Source organism: Salvelinus alpinus, chromosome 26 (assembly GCF_045679555.1).
Source record: "Salvelinus alpinus chromosome 26, SLU_Salpinus.1, whole genome shotgun sequence".
NCBI lineage: Eukaryota > Metazoa > Chordata > Actinopteri > Salmoniformes > Salmonidae > Salvelinus > Salvelinus alpinus.
The window spans coordinates 31,501,961-31,521,300 of record NC_092111.1 but is presented as its reverse complement, the minus strand read 5'-3'; the positions used below and the strand labels follow the sequence as shown (position 1 = coordinate 31,521,300).

The 19,340-nt window shown below is 46.0% G+C and overlaps 1 pseudogene; it reads left to right on the top strand.

Moving 5' to 3' along the window:
• The first annotated feature begins 10,095 nt into the window (after positions 1-10,095).
• Positions 10,096-19,340, top strand: part of LOC139554344 (cytoplasmic dynein 1 intermediate chain 1-like) — a 131,480-nt pseudogene continuing 122,235 nt past the window's right edge.

The following is a 19,340-nucleotide window of genomic DNA, read 5'->3' as shown; positions in this document are numbered from 1 at the left end:
GAATCATGAAGCGTTTGTAAGGGCATGACGATATTCAAAATGGTGGATGTCTGTGTGTGTGACAGGAACTGAAACTCTTCTCGCTCGCTAATTACTGTGAATGTGGACGGATGACTCAGTGATTATCACATTATTTTTCAACGTCTTGAACTCTTGACCGCCCGTTATTCTCAGAGTTCCTACTCCTTCCTTCTCTCCATGATTGGCTCTGGGGTGTCTTGTTCTGGGTGTCTGGTACAGTAGTAGTGTGTGTCTCTCATTTAACTTAATGCAATAAAGCTTTTCATTCCCAAAAGTGCTTTTTCCATAATGACTATGTGTTGTGTGAGCTTTGTGCAGGTCCCCTGACCCATTGATTCCCATTGAGGGGTCAGCGGATCTGTTTGTCCTTAGTGTGCATTGTGTCACACAATCAGATTAAGGCCTAGTCATTGGCGCTTCATAAAGATGGCTCCAGGTCCTGATTGGCCTCATTATATATATGAATGAGCAGGCTTGTGGTCTGTCTGTATGACTACACATTGCTGGGTGACATAGCAGAGACATACTGTAGCCTTTCCTGTGGACTACAGACTAACAGTTCCCAGCAAACTCAGCTAGGCTACTTTACCACGTTTCTTTGTAGGATTTCACTCATTACACTTACAGTTACATGTGTGGCTGGCCAGTGTGTTACGATGTATGGTGAAGTTGCCCCTAGATGTTGATCTTGGGTCAGTTTAACATTTTCCCCCACTAATGGTTAGGATTGGGGAAGGGGATGCTGGTCCTAGCTCTTTACCTAGGGGAAACTTCACCCCATGCGTGTACTATCGTGTTTGGGATCCAGGTAGTGGAATAGCCCTTTAAAGTAGGCTGAAGCAACTAACCACTGATACAAGGTCAGATATTATTTTCCTCCCACTGATAGTTAAGGGTAGCATTTAGAGAAGGGTGATCTGATCCTAGAGCTGTGGTAAAGGGCTATAAGTCTACACTCGTAGGGGTTTTTCGGCTGTCACCATAGGAGAACCCTTTTTGGTTCCAAGTAGAACCGTTTTTGGTTCCAGGTAGAACCCATTTTGGTTCCAGGTAAGACCCTTTCCACAGAAGGTTCTACATGGAACCAAAAACGGTTCTCCCTGGAACCAAAAAGGGTTCTTCAAAGGGTTCTCCTATGGGGACAGACAACGAACCATTTTAGGTTCTAGATAGATCTTTTTTTTAAAGAGTTTAGTGAGGTGATTGCCAAGGTGTATGCTGGGAAGTCAGTCTCAACATAAACTCAGCATAAAAAGAAACGTCCTCTCACTGTCAACTGCATTTATTTTCAGCAAACTTAACATGTATAAATATTTGTATGATCATAACAAGATTCAACAACTGAGATATAAACTGAACAAGTTCCACAGACATGTGACTAACAGAAATGAAATAATGTGTCCCTGAACAAAATAATGTGTCCCTGGGGGGTCAAAATCAAAAGTAACAGTCAGTATCTGGTGTGGCCACCAGCTGCATTAAGTACTGCAGTGCATCTCCTCCTCATAGACTGCACCAGATTTGTCAGTTCTGGCTTTGAAATGTTACCCCACTCTTCCACCAAGGCACCTGCAAGTTCCAGGACATTTCTGGGGGGAATGGCCCTAGCCCTTACCCTCCGATCCAACAGGTCCCAGACGTGCTCAATGGGATTGAGATCCGGGCTCTTTGCTGGCCAAGGCAGAACACTGACATTCCTGACTTGCAGGAAATCAGCCATACTGCTCGTTCTGTGCATGGTGGCATTGTCATGCTGGAGGGTCATGTCAGGATGAGCCTGCAGGAAGGGTACCACATGAGGTAGGAGGATGTCTTCCCTGTAACGCACAGCGTTGAGATTGCCTGCAATGACAACAAGCTCAGTCCGATGATGCTGTGACACACTGCCCAAGGCCATGACGGACCCTCCACCTGCAAATCGATCCCGCTCCAGAGTACAGGCCTCGGTGTAACGCTCATTCCTTAAACGATAAGCGCAAATCCGACCATCACTCCTGGTGAGACAAAACCGCGACTCGTCAGTGAAGAGCACTTTTTGCTAGTCCTGTCTGGTCCAGCGATGGTGGGTTTGTGCCCATAGGCGACGTTGTTACCGGTGATGTCTGGTGAGGACCTGCCTTACAACAGGCCTACAACCACTCAGTCAAGCCTCTCTCAGCCTATTGCGGACAGTCTGAGCACTGATGGAGGGATTGTGCATTCCTGGTGTAACTCGGGCAGTTGTTGCCATCCTGTACCTGTCCCGCAGGTCTGTGGTGTTCGAATGTACCCATCCAATACAGGTGTTGTTCCACATGGTGTGCCACTGGGAGGACGATCAGCTGTCTGTCCTGTCTCCCTGTAGCACTGTCTTAGGCGTCTCACAGTACGGACATTGCAATTTATTGCCCTGGCCACATCTGCAGTTCTCATGCCTCATGCCTCCTTGCACGTTCACGCAGATGAGCAGGGACCCTGGGCATCTTTCTTTTGGTGTTTTTCAGAGTCAGTAGAAAGGCCTCTTCAGTGTCACCATAACTGTGACGTTAATTGCCTACCGTCTGTAAGCTGTTAGTGTCTTAATGACCGTTCCACAGGTGCATGTTCATTCATTGTTTATGGTTCATTGAACAAGCATGGGAAACAGTGTTTAAACCCTTTACAGTGAAGATCTGTGAAGTTATTTGGATTTTTACGAATTATCTTTGAAAGACAAGGTCCTGAAAAAGGGACGTTTCTGTTTTTGCTGAGTTTAGTTCCAGTCAGTCAGCCCAGGGCCGTCTCCAAGTGCTGATCTAGGATCAGTTTTGCCTTTTTAGATCATGATGAACAAGAACAAGTGAGATCTGATCTATACTCTCAGAAAAAATGTGCTATCTAGAACCAAAAGGGTTCTTCGGCTGTCCCCATAGGATAACCCTTTGAATAGCCCATTTTGGTTCCAGGTAAAACCCTTTTTGGTTCCATATAGAACCCTTTCCGCAGAACCAAAAAGGGTTCTCCCAAGGGATACAGCCGCAGAACCCTTTTGGAAGTGCCCTCCTGCTCTGAGATGCTTTTAGAATACGGGCCAAGATCTCTCTCTCTCTCCACTCCTCCCCTCTCTTTGAGGTTAGTCCCCCTCTCGCTCACCCTGAGCCCGGCCTAACCAACACAACCAGGAAGGGATTGTGGGAAGGCCAGAGCGCTGACACAGCACTCCCATCCGCTGCTTGCCCTCTTTGCTGATTTCCATCAGGGATATAAGTATCCATTTTAAACTTATTAAAAAGGAACCCTTCACGGCTGAATGACTGTGTGTGTGTCCGCTTTCGTGGGTGTGTGTGTCCGCGTTCGTGTGTGCTTGTATGCGTGTGTGTGTGTGTGTCCACATGCGTGTGTGTGTATGTGTTATGCACTTTTGCCTGATAGGTTTGGACCAGGATCAGTTTGACTTAGGCTCAGTAAGGGCCCAGGTCCAGTCCAGCCCAGTCCATTCCAAAGCCCAGGCATTGGTTTTGCTCAACGGTGCCTTACAGGGCTAGTATTGAGCCGCAGTGGAAAGATGGCCACAGAGAGAGCTCCTGAGTGGTGCAGCGGTCTAAGGCAGACACCCTGGTTCGATTCCAGACTGTATCACAACCGACCGTGATTGGGAGTCCCATAGGGCGGCGCACAATTGGCACAGCGTCGTCCGGGATTGGCCGGTGTAGGCCGTCATTGTAAATAATAATTTGTTCTGAAATGACTTCCCTAGTTAAATAAAGGTTAAATAAAGAGAGAATGAAGGAGATGGAAAGAGAGAGAATTCTGGAGCAGTAGAGAGAATAGTAGTTTGGTCCAGGGCTGCCGGGATACTTAAAATGTGCCTTGATAAGTGCAGTTTCTTCTACACTGGGTGGATGTTACCACTCTGGAAACCACCTCAACTGGGTTACAAGTCAAGTGTGTGTGTGTGTGTGTGTGTCTACATAGTGTGTATTTTCTTTCTTCATGCTTTCCTACAGCATTGTTCTGGACCATTAGCTTCCAGGGACTGTATTGTTTGTGTGTGTGTGTCTCTGCATGTGTGTAGAAGGGGTTTCGTTCATTCGTAGTGATACACTTGCTGGTTGTTGTTTTTGTATGAATGAATGGCTGGCTTGTGGTGGTCTGGTAATTAGTGGCTGGTTTGTTGTGGTCTGGTAATTAATGGCTGATTTGTTGTGGTCTGGTAATTAATGGCTGGTTTGTTGTGGTCTGGTAATTTATGGCTGGTTTGTTGTGGTCTGGTAATTAATGGCTGGCTTGTGGTGGTCTGGTAATTAATGGCTGGCATGTGGTCTGGTAATTAGTGGCTGGCTGGCTTGTGGTGGTCTGGTAATTAGTGGCTGGCTGGCTTGTGGTGGTCTGGTAATTAGTGGCTGGCTGGCTTGTTGTGGTCTGGTAATTAGTGGCTGGCTGGCTTGTTGTGGTCTGGTAATTAGTGGCTGGCTGGCTTGTGGTGGTCTGGTAATTAGTGGCTGGCTGGCTTGTTGTGGTCTGGTAATTAGTGGCTGGCTGGCTTGTCATGGTGGTCTGGGGTAATTAGTGGCTGGCTGGCTTGTGGTGGTCTGGTAATTAGTGGCTGGCTGGCTTGTGGTGGTCTGGTAATTAGTGGCTGGCTGGCTTGTTGTGGTCTGGTAATTAGTGGCTGGCTGGCTTGTGGTGGTCTGGTAATTAGTGGCTGGCTGGCTTGTGGTGGTCTGGTAATTAGTGGCTGGCTGGCTTGTGGTGGTCTGGTAATTAGTGGCTGGCTGGCTTGTGGTGGTCTGGTAATTAGTGGCTGGCTGGCTTGTGGTGGTCTGGTAATTAGTGGCTGGCTGGCTTGTGGTGGTCTGGTAATTAGTGGCTGGCTGGCTTGTGGTGGTCTGGTAATTAGTGGCTGGCTGGCTTGTGGTGGTCTGGTAATTAGTGGCTTGCTGGCTTGTTGTGGTCTGGTAATTAGTGGCTGGCTGGCTTGATGTTGTCTGGTAATTAATGGCTGGCATGTGGTCTGGTAATTAGTGGCTGGCTGGCTTGTGGTGGTCTGGTAATTAGTGGCTGGCTGGCTTGTGGTGGTCTGGTAATTAGTGGCTGGCTGGCTTGTGGTGGTCTGGTAATTAGTGGCTGGCTGGCTTGTTGTGGTCTGGTAATTAGTGGCTGGCTGGCTTGTGGTGGTCTGGTAATTAGTGGCTGGCTTGTGGTGGTCTGGTAATTAGTGGCTGTCTGGCTTGTTGTGGTCTGGTAATTAGTGGCTGGCTGGCATGTGGTCTGGTAATTAGTGGCTGGCTGGCTTGTGGTGGTCTGGTAATTAGTGGCTTGCTGGCTTGTGGTGGTCTGGTAATTAGTGGCTGGCTGGCTTGTGGTGGTCTGGTAATTAGTGGCTGGCTGGCTTGTGGTGGTCTGGTAATTAGTGGCTGGCTGGCTTGTGGTGGTCTGGTAATTAGTGGCTGGCTGGCTTGTGGTGGTCTGGTAATTAGTGGCTGGCTGGCTTGTGGTGGTCTGGTAATTAGTGGCTGGCTGGCTTGTGGTGGTCTGGTAATTAGTGGCTGGCTGGCTTGTGGTGGTCTGGTAATTAGTGGCTGGCTGGCTTGTGGTGGTCTGGTAATTAGTGGCTGGCTGGCTTGTTGTGGTCTGGTAATTAGTGGCTTGCTGGCTTGTTGTGGTCTGGTAATTAGTGGCTGGCTGGCTTGTGGTGGTCTGGTAATTAGTGGCTGGTTGGCTTGTTGTGGTCTGGTAATTAGTGGCTTGCTGGCTTGTTGTGGTCTGGTAATTAGTGGCTGGCTGGCTTGTGGTGGTCTGGTAATTAGTGGCTGGTTGGCTTGTGGTGGTCTGGTAATTAGTGGCTGGCTGGCTTGTGGTGGTCTGGTAATTAGTGGCTAGCTTGTTGTGATCTGGTAATTAGTGGCTGGCTGGCTTGTGGTGGTCTGGTAATTAGTGGCTGGCATGTGGTCTGGTAATTAGTGGCTGGCTGGCTTGTGGTGGTCTGGTAATTAGTGGCTGGCTGGCTTGTGGTGGTCTGGTAATTAGTGGCTGGCTGGCTTGTGGTGGTCTGGTAATTAGTGGCTGGCTGGCTTGTGGTGGTCTGGTAATTAGTGGCTGGCTGGCTTGTGGTGGTCTGGTAATTAGTGGCTGGCTGGCTTGTGGTGGTCTGGTAATTAGTGGCTGGCTGGCTTGTGGTGGTCTGGTAATTAGTGGCTTGCTGGCTTGTTGTGGTCTGGTAATTAGTGGCTGGCTGGCTTGTTGTTGTCTGGTAATTAATGGCTGGCATGTGGTCTGGTAATTAGTGGCTGGCTGGCTTGTGGTGGTCTGGTAATTAGTGGCTGGCTGGCTTGTGGTGGTCTGGTAATTAGTGGCTGGCTGGCTTGTGGTGGTCTGGTAATTAGTGGCTGGCTGGCATGTGGTCTGGTAATTAGTGGCTGGCTGGCTTGTGGTGGTCTGGTAATTAGTGGCTTGCTGGCTTGTGGTGGTCTGGTAATTAGTGGCTGGCTGGCTTGTGGTGGTCTGGTAATTAGTGGCTGGCTGGCTTGTGGTGGTCTGGTAATTAGTGGCTGGCTGGCTTGTGGTGGTCTGGTAATTAGTGGCTGGCTGGCTTGTGGTGGTCTGGTAATTAGTGGCTGGCTGGCTTGTGGTGGTCTGGTAATTAGTGGCTGGCTGGCTTGTGGTGGTCTGGTAATTAGTGGCTGGCTGGCTTGTGGTGGTCTGGTAATTAGTGGCTGGCTGGCTTGTGGTGGTCTGGTAATTAGTGGCTGGCTGGCTTGTGGTGGTCTGGTAATTAGTGGCTGGCTGGCTTGTGGTGGTCTGGTAATTAGTGGCTAGCTTGTTGTGATCTGGTAATTAGTGGCTGGCTGGCTTGTGGTGGTCTGGTAATTAGTGGCTAGCTTGTTGTGATCTGGTAATTAGTGGCTGGCTGGCTTGTGGTGGTCTGGTAATTAGTGGCTGGCATGTGGTCTGGTAATTAGTGGCTGGCTGGCTTGTGGTGGTCTGGTAATTAGTGGCTGGCTGGCTTGTGGTGGTCTGGTAATTAGTGGCTGGCTGGCTTGTGGTGGTCTGGTAATTAGTGGCTGGCTGGCTTGTGGTGGTCTGGTAATTAGTGGCTGGCTGGCTTGTGGTGGTCTGGTAATTAGTGGCTGGCTGGCTTGTGGTGGTCTGGTAATTAATGGCTGGCTGGCTTGTGGTGGTCTGGTAATTAGTGGCTTGCTGGCTTGTTGTGGTCTGGTAATTAGTGGCTGGCTGGCTTGTTGTTGTCTGGTAATTAATGGCTGGCATGTGGTCTGGTAATTAGTGGCTGGCTGGCTTGTGGTGGTCTGGTAATTAGTGGCTGGCTGGCTTGTGGTGGTCTGGTAATTAGTGGCTGGCTGGCTTGTGGTGGTCTGGTAATTAGTGGCTGGCTGGCTTGTTGTGGTCTGGTAATTAGTGGCTGGCTGGCTTGTGGTGGTCTGGTAATTAGTGGCTGGCTGGCTTGTTGTGGTCTGGTAATTAGTGGCTGGCTGGCATGTGGTCTGGTAATTAGTGGCTGGCTGGCTTGTGGTGGTCTGGTAATTAGTGGCTGGCTGGCTTGTGGTGGTCTGGTAATTAGTGGCTGGCTGGCTTGTGGTGGTCTGGTAATTAGTGGCTGGCTGGCTTGTGGTGGTCTGGTAATTAGTGGCTGGCTGGCTTGTGGTGGTCTGGTAATTAGTGGCTGGCTGGCTTGTGGTGGTCTGGTAATTAGTGGCTGGCTGGCTTGTGGTGGTCTGGTAATTAGTGGCTGGCTGGCTTGTGGTGGTCTGGTAATTAGTGGCTGGCTGGCTTGTGGTGGTCTGGTAATTAGTGGCTGGCTGGCTTGTGGTGGTCTGGTAATTAGTGGCTGGCTGGCTTGTGGTGGTCTGGTAATTAGTGGCTGGCTGGCTTGTGGTGGTCTGGTAATTAGTGGCTGGCTGGCTTGTTGTGGTCTGGTAATTAGTGGCTTGCTGGCTTGTTGTGGTCTGGTAATTAGTGGCTGGCTGGCTTGTGGTGGTCTGGTAATTAGTGGCTGGTTGGCTTGTTGTGGTCTGGTAATTAGTGGCTTGCTGGCTTGTTGTGGTCTGGTAATTAGTGGCTGGCTGGCTTGTGGTGGTCTGGTAATTAGTGGCTGGTTGGCTTGTGGTGGTCTGGTAATTAGTGGCTGGCTGGCTTGTGGTGGTCTGGTAATTAGTGGCTGGTTGGCTTGTGGTGGTCTGGTAATTAGTGGCTGGCTGGCTTGTGGTGGTCTGGTAATTAGTGGCTAGCTTGTTGTGATCTGGTAATTAGTGGCTGGCTGGCTTGTGGTGGTCTGGTAATTAGTGGCTGGCTGGCTTGTTGTGGTCTGGTAATTAGTGGCTGGCTGGCTTGTGGTGGTCTGGTAATTAGTGGCTGGCTGGCTTGTTGGTGTCATGTAATTAGTGGCTGGCTTGTTGGTGTCATGTAATTAGTGGCTGGCTTGTTGTGGTCTGGTAATGGATGGCTGGCTTGTTGTGGTCTGGTAATGGATGGCTGGCTTGTTGTGGTCTGGTAATTAGTGGCTGGCTGGCTTGTTGTGGTCTGGTAATTAGTGGCTGGCTGGCTTGTTGTGGTCTGGTAATTAGTGGCTGGCTGGCTTGTGGTGGTCTGGTAATTAGTGGCTGGTTGGCTTGTGGTGGTCTGGTAATTAGTGGCTGGCTGGCTTGTGGTGGTCTGGTAATTAGTGGCTAGCTTGTTGTGATCTGGTAATTAGTGGCTGGCTGGCTTGTGGTGGTCTGGTAATTAGTGGCTGGCTTGCTTGTGGTGTCTGGTAATTAGTGGCTGGGCTGCTTGTTGTGGTCTGGTAATTAGTGGCTGGCTGGCTTGTTGTGGTCTGGTAATTCGTGGCTGGCTGGCTTGTGGTGGTCTGGTAATTAGTGGCTGGCTGGCTTGTTGGTGTCATGTAATTAGTGGCTGGCTTGTTGGTGTCATGTAATTAGTGGCTGGCTTGTTGTGGTCTGGTAATGGATGGCTGGCTTGTTGTGGTCTGGTAATTAGTGGCTGGCTTGTTGTGGTCTGGTAATGGATGGCTGGCTTGTTGTGGTCTGGTAATTAGTGGCTGGCTTGTTGTGGTCTGGTAATTAGTGGCTGGCTGGCTTGTTGTGGTACGGTAATTAGTGGCTGGCTTGTTGTGGTCTGGTAATTAGTGGCTGGCTGGCTTGTGGTCTGGTAATGGATGGCTGGCTTGTTGTGGTCTGGTAATTGCTGCTAATTGGAAGAGAACAGAGTCCTATAACTACTCATGTGAAAAGCATTACTGGACACCCTGCTGTATCACTTCATTACCCCATAATGAACCCACTAAAAAAATCAACATCAAATTGTGAAATGATTCCGGCCAACATGTTGATATATTTTTTTAATTGTAACCACCAACTATCTGAAATATTGTTGGAGGGTTTTTTAGATCCAAAGAAAAATAATCACACAGCAATACTCTCACTATTACTGATGGTAAAGTTGATTTATTCATTGTTTACATCATCACTATGTCACCCAAACGTTTGTCCTGTGGTTGGTGAAATTAATGGACTACTGCAAGACTTATTTACAGTGAGAGCAGACTTTCTGTATTATTTCAGAAGGGCTGACAGCAAAGATTTCCAAAGGAATAGTTGTATAAGACTGATGCAAGGACACAAATACTTTGTATCCACTTTGTCTTAGTCGGCCAGTCACCCAGTTGATCAGTCGATCAGTCAGCCAGTCGGTCGGTCGGTCGGCCAGTCGATCAGTCAGCCAGTCAGTCGATCGGTTGGTCGGTCGGTCGGTCGGCCAGTCGATCGATCGGTCAGCCAGTCAGTCAGCCAGTCAGAGAGAGACGGCAGGCGGTAAATGTTCTCTATGTTCTGTAAAAGTTCAGCCAGTGTGTCACAGAGGTTCTCATTGACGTCAGGACAGAGGTTCTCATTGACGTCAGGACAGAGGTTCACCAATGTCCTCAGGACAGAGGTTCTCATTGACGTCAGGACAGAGGTTCACCAATGTCCTCAGGGTCAGAGAGAGACGGCAGGCGGTAAATGTTCTCTATGTTCTGTAAAAGTTCAGCCAGTGTGTCACAGAGGTTCTCATTGACGTCAGGACAGAGGTTCTCATTGACGTCAGGACAGAGGTTCACCAATGTCCTCAGGACAGAGGTTCACCAATGTTCTCAGGACAGAGGTTCACCAATGTCCTCAGGACAGAGGTTCACCAATGTCCTCAGGTCAGAGGTTCACCAATGTCCTCAGGACAGAGGTTCACCAATGTCCTCAGGACAGAGGTTCACCAATGTCCTCAGGACAGAGGTTCACCAATGTCCTCAGGACAGAGGTTCACCAATGTCCTCAGGACAGAGGTTCACCAATGTCCTCAGGACAGAGGTTCACCAATGTCCTCAGGACAGAGGTTCACCAATGTCCTCAGGACAGAGGTTCACCAATGTCCTCAGGACAGAGGTTCACCAATGTCCTCAGGTCAGAGGTTCACCAATGTCCTCAGGACAGAGGTTCATCAATGTCCTCAGGACAGAGGTTCATCAATGTCCTCAGGTCAGAGGTTCACCAATGTACTCAGGACAGAGGTTCCCCAATGTACTCAGGACAGAGGTTCCCCAATGTACTCAGGACAGAGGTTCACCAATGTCCTCAGGACAGAGGTTCACCAATGTCCTCAGGTCAGAGGTTCACCAATGTCCTCAGGTCAGAGGTTCACCAATGTCCTCAGGACAGAGGTTCACCAATGTACTCAGGTCAGAGGTTCACCAATGTACTCAGGTCAGAGGTTCACCAATGTCCTCAGGACAGAGGTTCACCAATGTCCTCAGGACAGAGGTTCACCAATGTCCTCAGGACAGAGGTTCACCAATGTCCTCAGGACAGAGGTTCACCAATGTACTCAGGACAGAGGTTCATCAATGTCCTCAGGACAGAGGTTCATCAATGTCCTCAGGACAGAGGTTCATCAATGTACTCAGGACAGAGGTTCATCAATGTCCTCAGGACAGAGGTTCATCAATGTCCTCAGGACAGAGGTTCATCAATGTACTCAGGTCAGAGGTTCATCAATGTCCTCAGGACAGAGGTCATCATTGAGACAGAAGTTATCACAGACCTCAGGACAGAGGTTATCATAGACCACAGGATTACTGTCTCTGATGGAGGTCTGCGTAATGGCTGTCCTCCCTGTCTCCCCCCTGTATGCCAGAGGCCTACAGCAGGGTGGGTGTGCCCTCCAATAGCCCCCTTCAGCAGGTCTCACTGCCTAGGAGAGAGAGAGAGGGTGAGGGGCTTTTGCCTTGAATAGTGACGGGCGGGGCGGGGCGTTACAGGGGCACATATGGAAGCGTTTGGGCCAGCCATGTTGTTTCATCGCTCTCTCATGCGATGGAAAACCTTAAGGTGTCGGTGTTCTCGAGGCAAAGGTTAGCAACAGAATCCCTCAGAGAGCGGTCGCAGGGTTGAGGACGCTCTCACAAAGTTGTGTTTGGGAGGCTGGGGAGATGGAGGTGTGGAGGAGGGTGAGGGGGAGGGAGGGAGGATAGAAAGGAAGGTCAAATGAAGATCTTTTTTTACCCTTCTCTCCCTCTGTCAGATCCCTGCTAGTCAGAGTTAATCGGTGAGCGTCTCTCATTTTTCTCTCTCTGTGTTCTGAGCAGTTCTGAGTTTGGGTTTTATTGCCCTCAGAAGGGCAGGGAGATGATGACTCTTGTTTCACCTAGAAGAAAATGATCCCGGGTTCCAAATGGTTTCCATTGAAACAAGATGCCAGTCAAACTCCCAGAAAGCCCTCTGATATCAGAGGAAAAGAATGTGTTTCCCGGTAGTTAGGGTTAGTAGAGTTAGTAGGTAGGCCATGCCAAGTGAGACGCAGATGATTGCAATTTTCCCCTTTGACCACCGTATAATAAGATACATGAGACTCTCTCTCTCTCTCTCTCTCTCAAATTCAAATTCAAGCTGCTTTATTGGCATGAAAAACATTGTGTCAATATTGCCAAAGCAACAATGTATACAATATACATTGTAATAAAAAATAAAAAAATTAAACTATAACTAACTTATAACTAAATAACGGTCATCTTCACCATTACATCGGTACTACAACTACTATCTATACTATAACTACTCTCTCTCTCACGCTTTCTCGCTCTCTCACTTTCTTTTGCTCTCTCGCTTTCTCTCTCTCCTATCTCTGTCTCCCATTTCTCTCTCTCTCTCATCTCTTTCGCTTTCTCTTGCTTTCGCTTTCTCTTGCTTTCGCTTTCGCTTTCTCTCTCCTCTTTCGCTTTCTCTCGCTCTCTCGCTTTCTCTCTCTCGCTTTCTCTCTCTCGCTTTCTCTCTCTCGCTTTCTCTTGCTTTTGCTTTCTCTTGCTTTCTCTTGCTTTCACTTTCTCTCTCTCATCTCTTTCGCTTTCTCTCTCTCATCTCTTTCGCTTTCTCTCGCTCTCTCGCGTTCTCTCTCTCCCTCTGTCTCCCATCTCTCTCTCTCATCTTTTGCTTTCTCTCTCTCTCATATTTTGCTTTCTCTCTCTCGCTTTCTCTCTCTCTCCTATCTCTCTCGTCTCCCATCTCTCGCTCTCATCTCTTTCTCTCTCTCATCCCTGTCGCTTTCTCTCTCTCTCATCTCGTTTGCTTTCTCTCATCTCCCATCTCTCTCTCTCATCTCTCTCGCTTTCTCTCTCATCTCTCATCTCTTTCGCTTTCTCTCTCTCATCTCTTTCGCTTTATCTCTTTCTCTCTCATCTTTTGCTTTCTTTCGCTCTCTCACTTTCTCTCTCTCTCTGTCTCCCATCTCTCTATCTCATCTCTTTCGCTTTCTCTCTCCTCTTTCGCTTTCTCTCTCTCGCTTTCTCTTGCTTTTGCTTTCTCTCATCTCTTTCGCTTTCTTTTTTTCTCTCGCTTTCTCTCTCGTCTCCCATCTCTCTCACTCTCATCTCTTTCGCGTTCTCTCTCATCTCTCATCTCTTTCGCGTTCTCTCTTTCTCTCATCTTTTGCTTTCTTTTTTTCTCTCTCATCTTTCGCTTTCTTTCGCTATCTCGCTTTCTCTCTGTCTCCCATCTCTCTCTCTCATCTCTTTCGCTTTCTCTCTCCTCTTTCGCTTTCTTTCTCTTGCTTTCGCTTTCTCTCTCTCATCTCTCGCTTTCTCATCTCTTTCGCTTTCTTTCTTTCTCTCGCTTTCTCTCTCATCTCTCTCTTGCTTTCGCTTTGTCATTTCTTTCTCTTTCTCATCTCTTTCGCTTTCTCTCTCTCATCACTTTAGCTTTCTCTCTCATCACTTTCGCTTTCTCTCTCTCATCACTTTCGCTTTCTCTCGTCTCCCATCTCTCTCTTTCATCTCTTTCGCTTTCTCTCTCTCTCATCTCTTTCGCTTTCTCTCTCTCTCATCTCTTTCGCTTTCGCTCTCTTTCACTCTCTTTTGCTTTCTCTCTCTCATCTATCTCGCTTTCTGTCTCTCTCATCTCTTTTGCTTTCTCTCTCTCTCATCTATCTCGCTTTCTCTCTCTCTCATCTCTTTTGCTTTCTCTCTCTCTCATCTATCTCGCTTTCTCTCTCTCGCTTTCTCTCTCTCTCCTATCTCTCCCATCTCTCTCTCTCATCTCTTTCGCTTTCTCTCTCTCTCATCTCTTTCGCTTTCTCTCATCTATCTCGCTTTCTCTCTCTCTCATCTCTTTTGCTTTCTCTCTCTCTCATCTATCTCGCTTTCTCTCTCTCTCATCTCTTTTGCTTTCTCTCTCTCTCATCTTTTGCTTTCTCTCTCTCGCTTTCTCTCTCTCTCGTCTCCCACCTCTCTCTCTCATCTCTTTCGCTTTCTCTCTCTCTCATCTCTTTCGCTTTCTCTCTCTCTCATCTCTTTCGCTTTCTCTCTCTCTCATCTCTTTCGCTTTCTCTCTCTCTCATCTCTTTCGCTTTCTCTCTCTCTCTCAATTCAATTCAATTCAATTCAAGGGGCTTTATTGGCATGGGAAACATGTGTTAACATTGCCAAAGCAAGTGAGGTAGATATTATACAAAAGTGAAATAAACAATACAAATTAACAGTAAACATTACACATACAGAAGTTTCAAAACAATAAAGACATTACAAATGTTATATTATATATATACAGTGTTGTAACAATGTACAAATGGTTAAAGCACACAAGTTAAAATAAATAAGCATAAATATGGGTTGTATTTACAATGGTGTTTGTTCTTCACTGGTTGCCCTTTTCTTGTGGCAACAGGTCACAAATCTTGCTGCTGTGATGGCACACTGTGGAATTTCTCCCAGTAGATATGGGAGTTTATCAAAATTGGATTTGTTTTCAAATTCTTTGTGGATCTGTGTAATCTGAGGGAAATATGTCTCTCTAATATGGTCATACATTGGGCAGGAGGTTAGGAAGTTTAAAATTGGCAAAAAACACACACATTTCTTCACACAGGGTCTCTCTCTCTCATCTCTTTCGCTTTCTCTCTCTCTCATCTCTTTCGCTTTCTCTCTTTCTCTCTCATCTTTCACTTTCTTTTGCTATCTCACTTTCTCTCTCTGTCTCCCATCTCTCTCTCTCATTTCTTTCGCTTTCTCTCTCTCACTTTCTCTCTCCTCTTTCGCTTTCTTTCTCTCGCTTTCTCTCTCTCTTGCTTTCTCTCTCTCATCTCTCTCTTGCTTTCGCTTTCTCATCTCTTTCTCTCTCTCATCTCTTTCTCATCTCTTTCTCTCTCTCATCTCTTTCGCTTTCACTCTCTTTCACTCTCTTTCGCTTTCTCTCTCTCATCTTTTTCGCTTTCTCTCTCTCATCTCTTTCGCTCTCTCATCTCTTTCGCTTTCGCTCTCTTTCACTCTCTTTCGCTTTCTCTCTCTCATCTCTCTCGCTTTCTCTCTCTCTCATCTCTCTCGCTTTCTCTCTCTCTCATCTCTCTCGCTTTCTCTCTCTGGCAAATATGGCTTCCGTCCATGGAGTCACTGTAGTAATATTTGCCATCTGATGTGTGCTTGAAAAGCGATGGAATACAGTTACTTATTTTTTTTACCTCCTCTCTATATTGAACTTGAGTTTCAACATATTTCCCTCCCCCTTCGTTGCATGTTCATGTGTTAAACAACAGTGAGTGTGAAGTGAATGCTGTGCTGGGCCTGGACGGTCTGTGTTTCTATGTAGACCTCTTCAGCTCCCATTGGGTTTGACTGCTTTAAGACAGCAGTGATTCTTTACCAATGTTGTTTTCTATGTTCCCCTCTTAACTGCCAGTTGCCCTGATACCTTGAAGTAGTTGTTTCTCTCTCGCGCCTCTCCACCACTTCTCCCCTCTCTCTACTCCATTCTCTATACTGTATTATCTCTACTTCATTCTCTCTACTCCATTCTCTCTACTTCATTATCTCTACCTTTTTATCTCTCTCTCTACTCCATTCTCTATACTGTATTATCTCTACTCCATTCTCTATACTGTATTATCTCTACTCCATTCTCTATACTGTATTCTCTCTACTTCATTCTCTCCACTTCATTCTCTCTACTCCATTCTCTATACTGTATTCTCTCTACTTCATTCTCTCTACTTCATTATCTCTACCTTTTTATCTCTCTCTCTACTCCATTCTCTATACTGTATTATCTCTACTCCATTCTCTATACTGTATTATCTCTACTCCATTCTCTATACTGTATTCTCTCTACTTCATTCTCTCCACTTCATTCTCTCTACTCCATTCTCTCTACTTCATTATCTCTACCTTTTTATCTCTCTCTCTACTCCATTCTCTATACTTCATAATCTCTCTCTGTCACGGCCGTTGAAAGAAGTGGACCAAAGTGCAGCGTAGTCAGCGTACATTTTCCTTTTCATTTAAAATGTCGCCAACAAAACAACAAACGAAAGAAACAACCGTGAAGCTTACAGGGCTATAGTGCCACAAACAAAGTTAACTACCCACACTGAAAGGGGGTGGCCTCACTCTAAAAAGGTAGAGTAAATGTAAATGAAAGGAGTGAAAAAGGGCTACATAAGTATGATTCCCAATCAGAGACAACGATAGACAGCTGTCCCTGATTGAGAACCATACCCGGCCAAAACATAGAAATAAAGAAACATAGAAAACAAAACATAGAATGTCCACCCCAAATTACACCCTGACCAAACCAACTAGAGACATAAAAAGGCTCTCTAAGGTCAGGGCGTGACACTCTCTATACTCCATTCTCGGTACTTCATTATCTCTCTCTGTCTACTCTATTCTCTCTATCCCATTCTCTCTACTTCATTCTCTCTACTTCATTCACTCTACCTCATTCACTCTACCTCATTCTCTCTACCTCATTCTCTCTACCTCATTCACTCTACTTCATTCACTCTACCTCATTCTCTCTACTTCATTCACTCTACCTCATTCTCTCTACCTCATTCTCTCTACCTCATTCTCTCTACCTCATTCATTCTCTCTACCTCATTCATTCTCTCTACCTCATTCTCTCTCTCTACTTAATTCTCTCTACCTCATTCTCTCTACCTCATTCTCTCTCTCTACCTCATTCTCTCTACTTCATTCCTATTCTCTCTACCTCATTCTCTTTACTTCATTCTCTATACTTCATTATCTCTCTCTCTACTCCATTCTCTGCCAGTTGTCATGGATTCTATTCCTGCTGAGGCCACCCATATGAAAATTGATGCAAGTGTGACCGGTGTGAAAGGGCTAGCTAGATAGTGGTGCACGGTAGTTGCATTTCAATTGTTGGTGTCACTCGCTCTGAGACCTTGAAGTAGTTGTTTCCCTTGCTCTGCAAGTGCTGCTGCTTTTGTGGAGCAATAGGTTTCTCTCAGGAGACCTGCTTCATAGGTTACGGTTGTTGGTGTGTTCAGAGGGTCCCTGGTTCGGGCAAGGAGAGGGACGAAAAAAGACTTACATATGCGCTACTGTAAGTCGCTTTAGATGAAGCATCTGCTAGATGGTATATATTTTACTGTGGTGGGTGGACAGTTGCTTGTATAAAAAGATACACACAGGTATATGTTATCCCCTTTCATTCTAGAGTGATATTTTGTGTATTTTTTATGATAATTTCAACAACTCAGTTGGATTGAGACTCCACATAAAATTAAAGGGAAATATGTTTTTAGTTTTTATTTAACTAATCATAGCAATAGGATTTAACAGATTTGACGTTCCCAAGATGGCTTTTTTGGCAGAATCATAATGTGCTGTACTTACTTTGACCAGCAGGGAGCACTCTAAGTACATAGACCTGACTGTGCTCCAAACTGACACAAACATTGTCTTCAGTAAATCACATTGAATTGAAGTTGAAGTATGGTAATATGATCTAACAGTTTTGTAATTCATTTCAAATATAAAGTTATTATCATGAGACCACATTTTGTTTAGATATAATTTCCCTTAGATAAATACAGTTGTCAATGTGTGTTTGTTTAAGCACGTTTTCTCTCCAAGGTTTTATTTTCCTCGATATCTGCATTCGTTTGTAGTTTCAATCTTCTCTATGTTTACCGTCTTAATAGGCTCATCATTTCCATTTTTGTCATTTATCAGACGCTCTTACCCAGAGCCAATTACAGTTGTGAGTGTATACATAGTCATACTGGTCCCTCATGGGAATCGAACCCACAACCCTGGCATTGCAAGCAACATGCTCCACCAATTGATCAACACGGGACTATATCATTCACTTTCTTTTCTACCTATAATTTCACACATTAATGGTAACACACTCAATGAATGGTGCAACTCCCTGTCTGACTCATTATAATTGCAGATGGGACCAAATACAGATATTCAATATTAATTTGACCAGTTCGCCACAGCAGGAAAATAATCCTACAGCAACAGAAAATGTGAAGTATTATATGGATTCTAATGAATGGACATTTTTGTAGGGGTTGATACATTTCTCATTAGAGCAGATCAAGTCTGACATTTTTAAAGTGGAATTTACTAACTTTAGAAGCCTTGTTAAATCCTGAATGCACTACAAGTTTGCATTTCGCAAGTGATCAAATGAAGATAGCATATATGTACCTCCAACACGTCCTAGGTAGGACCCACATCCCTGAAATGACACATTCTGCATTTAGGCTCCTTTTTCTAACCAGAGATGTGTTGAAAAGTCAGTTGAGCTCATGGCTGTTGAGCTCGTGGTTGACTGGCTGGATGTGACAGGAGGGAGGCTTGGAAAGTTTGAAGTCATGAGTTTTAATCATGTGCTGTGGCCACTCGCTGCCTGCTTGCCTGGGAGCATGGTGTGGCGTGGCGTGATGGCTCTCCTAAAGATGAGGTTCTGGGAAGCTGCCAGGTCCACTGGCACCACAGGCCTAGCTTCAGCCCACAGAAAGAGTCCCAGACCCAGGCTAGATCCAGGACGCTATGCCTAGCGATGCATGCTGGAGGTTTATTACTGAACTGTCACAGTAGTCACTGGCGGGTCAGTGTGGGAAGGAAGAGGGGAGGCCTGATAAAGACATCCTGGTTATTAGGCTGTGAGTTGTTAGAATGTAATACAGGATAGGCTGTTTAGTGAAATAAGACTATCTGTTTCTCTATGTGTTAGTATTTAACCTCTCTGGGATATGTGGGACGCAAGCGTCCCACATGGCCAACATCCAGTGAAAATGCGGAGCGCCAAATTCAAATAAATGACTATAAAATATTTAACTTTCACGAAATCACACATGTAATACACCAAATTAAAGCTCCACTTGTTGTGAATCCAGCCAATGTGTCAGATTTCAAAAAGGCTTTACGACGAAAGCACACCAAACAATTATGTTAGGTCAGTACCTAGTCACAGAAAAACACAGCCATTTTTCCAGCCAAAGAGAGGAGTCACAAATAGCAGAAATAGAGATAAAATTAATCACTAACCTTTGATGATCTTCATCAGATGACACTCATAGGACTTCAGGTTACACAATACATGTATGTTTTGTTCGATAAAGTTCATATTTATATCCAAAAATCTCAGTTTACATTGGCGCGTTACGTTCAGTAATGTTTTGCTTCCAAAACATCCGGTGATTTTGCAGAGAGCCACATCAATTTACAGAAATACTCATCATAAATGTTGACGAAAATATAAGTGTTATGCATGGAATTTAGATAAACTTCTCCTTAATGCAACCGCTGTGTCAGATTTCAAAAAAGCTTTACCAAAAAAGCACACCATGCAATAATCTGAGTACAGCTCAGGGCCCAAACAAGCCATACAGATATCCGTCATGTTGTGGAGTCAACAAAGTCAGAAATAGCATTATAAATATTCACTTACCTTTGATGATCTTCATCAGAATGCACTCCCAGGAATCCCAGTTCCACAATAAATGTTTGATTTTTTCGATAAAGTCCATAATTTGTGTCCAAATACCTCCTTTTTGTTTGCGCGTTTAGT